Raw genomic sequence first — 5737 nt, forward strand, 5'->3', positions numbered from 1 at the left:
GTCAGAGAAAAAGAGGAAGAGCCCCAGCAAGATGGATTGGCCAAGTGGCAGCATCAGTGGACTCAAGCGTGGCAACAGTTGTGAGGTTTGCCCAGGAACCGGCAGTGTTTCATTCTTCTGTGCATAAAGTCACTATCGGTCGGTACTGACACCATGGCACCTAACAACAACAACAATACATGTGGACATCACTAGATGAAATTCGTAAGAATCAAATGAACTACATATGTGGAAAGAAATGGTGGAAAAACTCAATATCATCATTCAAAGTAAGGCCAGGTGCCAGTTGTGGAATAGACTATCCGTTGCTCATATGCAAGTTCAGGCTGAAGAAAATTAAAATAAATCACGAACCAAAATGTGACATTAAACATATCAGAGCTGAATGTAGAGACCATCGTAAGAACAAATCTGATGCATTATAAACTAATGACCAAAGGACAGAAGAGCTGTCGGATGACATCAGGAACATCATACAGGAAGAAAGCAAAAGGTCATTAAGAAGACAAGAAAAGACCAAAATGGGTATCAGAAGAAAATCTGAAATTTGCTATCATAGACACGCTAAAACAAATGGAAGACATAAGGAAGTCAGAGAGCTCAGAAATTTTCAAAGGAATGCTGGAGAAGACAACGTAAAGTAATACAATGAAATGTGCTAAGACCCAGAGTTACAAAACCAAAAGTGAAGAATACACTCAGCATTTCTCAAGCCAAAAGAACTGAAGAAAAAAAATCCAAGCCTTGGGATGCAATGTTGACGAAATCTGTGGGCAAAAAAGGAGTCCTGGTGTGGCGCTGTGGGTTAAGGCACTGGACTTCAAGGTCAGCAGTTCAGGTTCTCCAGCTACTATTTGGAAACACCATACAGGGTCACTATGTGTCAGAACTGACTCAATGGCACTTCACAACAATAAATGGGCAAAATATTGAATGATTTAGAAACATCAAGAAAAAACAGAAGGTATACCCACAGTCACTGTACCAAAAAGGAACGGCCAATGTTCACCCATTTCAAGAGGTGGCGTATAATAAAGAATCCATTGTAATGAAGGAATAAGTTTAAGCTGCACTGAATGTATTGGCAAAAACAAGCCTCCAGGAATTGACAAAATACAAACTGTAATCTTTCATCAAGCTGATGAAGCACTGGAGGCGCTCATTTATCTACCCCAAGAAGTTTGAAAGAGACCGATTGGAAGAAAACCAAATTTGTGCTGGTTCCAAAGAGAAGTGACCCAATGAAATGCAGAAAGCATTAAACAATATCATTATCAGATGCAAGTAAAATTATGTTAAAGATCATTCAAAAACAGTCTTAGCGGTACATCAACAAGGAATTTCCAGAAATTTAAACTGGATTCAGAAGAGAACATGGAAGGTGGGATATCATTGCTTACTTAATATGGAGCTTAGTTGAAAACAGAGAATACCAGAAATATGTTCACTTGTGCTTTATTGACTGTGTGGATTATAACAAGCTATTAATAACACTGTGAAGAAAGATTCCAGAACAATTAACTGGGCCCACGAGGAACTTGTACATAGAACAAGAGACATCATTCAAACAGAACAAGGGGATACTTGCTGTTTTAAAATCAGGAAAGGTTGATGCCAGGGTTGTAGTCTTTTACCATAGATGTTCAATGTATATGCTGAGCACGTAATCTGAGAAGCTGGATTATATGAAGAAGAATCTGGCATCAGGATTGGAGTCAGAATCATTAACAATCTGCGATATGCAGATGATACAACCTTGTTTACTGAAAGCAAAGAAGGCTTAAAATATTTACTGAAGAAGTATGGATAGCACCTCAATGTAAAGAAAACAAAAATCCTCACAACTGGACCAATAAATAACATCATGATAAATAGAGAAAAGATTCAAGTTGTCCATGACTTCATTTTGCTTGGATCCATAATCAATACTCATGGAAGGTAGCATTCAAGAAATCAAACGATATACTGCATTTGGCGAATGTACTGCATAAGACCTCTTTAAAGTGTTCAAAAGCAAAGATGCCTCTTTGAGAACTAAAGTGTGCCTGATTCAAGCCATGGCATTTCCAATAACCTCATATGAATGTGAAAGTTGGACAGTGAATAAGGAAGAATATAGAAGAATTGATTCATTTTCATTATGGTGTTGGAGGAGAATATTGAAATCTATGCCGGAAGAACTACAACCAGAACACTCCTTAGAAGCCATGATGGTGAGACTTTGTGTCTCATACTTTGAACATGTTATCAGGAGGGACCAATTCTGACAGAATGACATCATGTGTGGTAAAGTGGAGGTTCAGCATAAAGGAGGAAGAACTTCAACCAGATGGATTGACACAGTGGCCGCAGCAACATGTCAATCAAACATAACACCAATTTGGTGTAGGACTGTGCAGTGTTTCCTTCTGTTATGAATAGCATCTTATGACTTGGAACTAACTTGTTGTCACCTAGCAGCAGCAGTATCATATTTAATGTTAATGTATCCATTTATCAGTTGATAGACATTTCTGTTGTTTCCACTGTTGCTACTAAGAATGCCATTGCGGACATTCTTGTGCAAGTGTTAATATACACATATGTTGTCATTTTCTGGGGCTTTTTATCTAGGAGTACAAGTTTTGCAACGTAGGATAAGTCTGTGTTCAACATTTGAGGGATTGCCAAACTATATTCCAAAGTGGTGGCACCATTTTATAATTCCAGCAACAATGTTTAAGAGTTCCTATTTCTCCACATCCTAGCCAATACTTATTTATTGCCTTTTTTATTATTAGCTCTGTGGGTGTAAAGTGATATCTCATTTTTATTTTGATTTCCCTAATGACTAATGTTGTCATCTGTATATCTTCTGTGGAGAAATGCCTGTTTATATCTTTTTTTTTTTCCATTTTTAAAATTGGATTGTTTGTCTTTTTTGTTGAGTGAGCATTATAGATTTTAGTTACAAATTGATTACAAGACACACGATTTGCAAATATCTTCTTCCATTTTGCGGGTTGTCTTTCCATTTCCTTGATTCCATCAAAGTTTTATATTTTGATGATGTCCATTTTATCTCATTTTTCTTTTCTCTTTGGTGCTTTTGGTGTCAAAGCTAAAAAACTGTTGCCTACCCTGGGGTCCAAACACACCTTTGTTTTCTTAGAGTTATGTCTGTGGTCCACTGTGATTTAGTTTGTACGTTTGCTGGAAGTGAGTTGTTGCATGTGGAGACTCTGTACCATTTGTTCAAAAGACTCTTCTTTGCCTGTTGAATTGTCTTGTCAAAAATCTTTTATCTGAAAACCAAATTATATTGATTTTAAGATATTCTCATCTATGAAATCCAAGATAACAGATTTTCAAGAGATACCTGATAAATAAGTTGCTTGTTTTTTATATCCCATCCATTTTTTTATGTTGTTGAAGTCTCATTTGTTTAAAACATTTTAAAGTTTTTAATAACTTTCTTCAAACATTTGTTAAGTATCTAGAAATTATTCTTCTACGACTTTGAGATATTACAGTGAACGAGAACTTTTTATTGTAATGAGACACACAATACCAAAGTAAAAAAAGAAAAATCATTTCAGCTAATAAGTTATAAGAAGAAAATAAAATAGCCCCATAGGACAAGGCACAGCTAGCAGGGTAGGCTTAGCTCAACAGGATTATCATGGAAAGTGTCTCTAAGATAAACCTTCAAAGGAAGTCAGAAGAGTCTTAAATTAAGAAAAAATCTAAAATAAAACTTGTTTTAAAAATTAATGGAGACAGGGATGATGACGTGGAGCAATGGAGCAGCTGGAGACTTTAGATCCAGAGAGGGAGAGTGACTGTGTGCTGAAGACCTGGGGGGTACGGGGGAAGGATTGAAGGGTATACCCTTTGGTTGGTTGATGATGCATGGAGGGGATTGTAACCATGGCAATGAGACGATATATGATAGAATGAATGTAAAACTAATGTTCTCCCATGTAAACTATCACATAATTCACAATAAAACATTTAAGAAAAATAAAATATCAAAAAAAAAAAAAATTAATGGCCGGCCTTCAGCCGCTCAGTTCCCTGGCGTGACTTGGCACTGAGAGCCTGGGGAGTAGTGGCTGCAGTTGTCACCTCTTGTGTCCAGACCTCGGCCCCCTGAGCTACCTCCTTCTCTCCCGGATCTTTGGACCCTTCACTTTCGAAGTCGGTGGCCGCCTTGCCGGGCTTTCCGAGAGAATGGTGGAAGTGAAGCTGGTCAGGAGTGACCCAGATTTCTAGACAGAGCTGAGCGGCCCGGGCTCCAGACTCACCGTGGTCAAGTTCACCATGAGAGGGTGTGGGCCATGTTTAAGGATTGCTCCTGCTTTCAGTTCTATGAGCAATAAGTATCCACAGGCATTGTTCTTGGGAGTGGATGTACATCAGTGCCAGGGAACAGCTGCCACCAACAATATATCGGCAACACCCACATTTCTGTTTTTCTGAAACAAAGTGAGAATTGATCAGTATCAAGGAGCAGATGCTGTGAGACTAGAAGAAAAAAATAAGCAGCACTTAGAAAATGACCCTGGAAGTAATGAGGACACAGATATTCCCAAAGGCTACATGGACTTAATGCTTTTTATTAACAAAGCTGGCTGTGAGTGTCTTAATGAAAGTGATGAACAGGAATTTGACAACTGTTTATGAAAAGACTTGTCCTTCTTGGAATCTGACTGTGATGAGCAGCTTCTTATTACTGTGGCATTCAATCAATCTGTTAAGCTTTTTTCCATGAAATTTTAAGGGCCAGATAATGGTCAGGGTCCTAAATATGTAAAAATTTTTATCAGCCTTTCCCGGTCCATGGATTCTGAGGAGGCAGAAAGAAGTGAGCCAACACAAGCTCTGAAACTAACAGTGGATGATATTAAAGAAAACGGTATTGTCCCACTTCATTATGTTAAGTTTCAGAATGTTAATAGTGTAACTATATTTGTTCAGTCAAATCAGGGTGAAGAAGAAACAACAAGAGTTTCATATTTTACTTTTATTGGTACTCCAGTACAGGCTGCAAACATGATTGACTTCAAACGAGTAGTTGGCAAAAAAGCAGAAAGTCACTAAGGTACAAAAGAACACTGGAAGACCATATTGCAATCTGATTTGCAGCTCCTGGATGATTGCTTGATTCTCTGCAGAGACTGTCAATATGCATTTATTCCCACCACCAATAAATCATTGCTTTTGTTAAAAAAAAAAATTAAAAAATTAATGGCCGCTCTTCCGGTTTCTGCTGCGGTGGAAAGGCAGGTAGGGAAATCTCCGTGATAGAGAGGGACTGAGATCTCATGCAAGAAGCGCTCACAGAACAACTCCAGAGCTCCGAATCTACCATAAGGTCTAGGACGTCAGTTTCCCGCACTCACAAAGTAAAAATCACGATATTAAGAAAACTACTGCAAGTTAAGAATCGGGAGACAGACTCCCTCTGTGGCTACTCCACCATGGCAGAGTTTAGAAGGCGGGACTACAGCAATTCCGGCTCAGTGAACCTGCTCTAAAAGCCACTCAGAGACACTTGCATAAAGAGGTGCAGGAGACTGTACACATTTCTCCCACATCTTCCCTGGAAAGCTTTCATCGCTCAGCCAGGATGCCATCAGGTGGGTGGATGTGCACCCCAGAAAAACAGCCCTGACCCCGCAGTTCCCCCATGGTACAGAGAGAGGGAGCTTGGAGTCCACTAATGATGTCAGCCAGCTGTGGAGACACAGCCTTA

The 5737-nt window shown here is 39.0% G+C and overlaps 1 protein-coding gene and 1 pseudogene across 1 annotated transcript in view; both read left to right on the top strand.

Moving 5' to 3' along the window:
- AHI1 (Abelson helper integration site 1) overlaps positions 1-5737 on the top strand; it is a 260139-nt gene that overhangs the window by 119320 nt on the left and 135082 nt on the right. The window lies entirely within an intron of this gene.
- On the top strand, positions 4213-5082 carry LOC102816169 (annotated as a pseudogene).

Source organism: Chrysochloris asiatica, unplaced genomic scaffold, assembly GCF_000296735.1.
Source record: "Chrysochloris asiatica unplaced genomic scaffold, ChrAsi1.0 scaffold00013, whole genome shotgun sequence".
Taxonomy (NCBI): Eukaryota; Metazoa; Chordata; class Mammalia; order Afrosoricida; family Chrysochloridae; genus Chrysochloris; species Chrysochloris asiatica.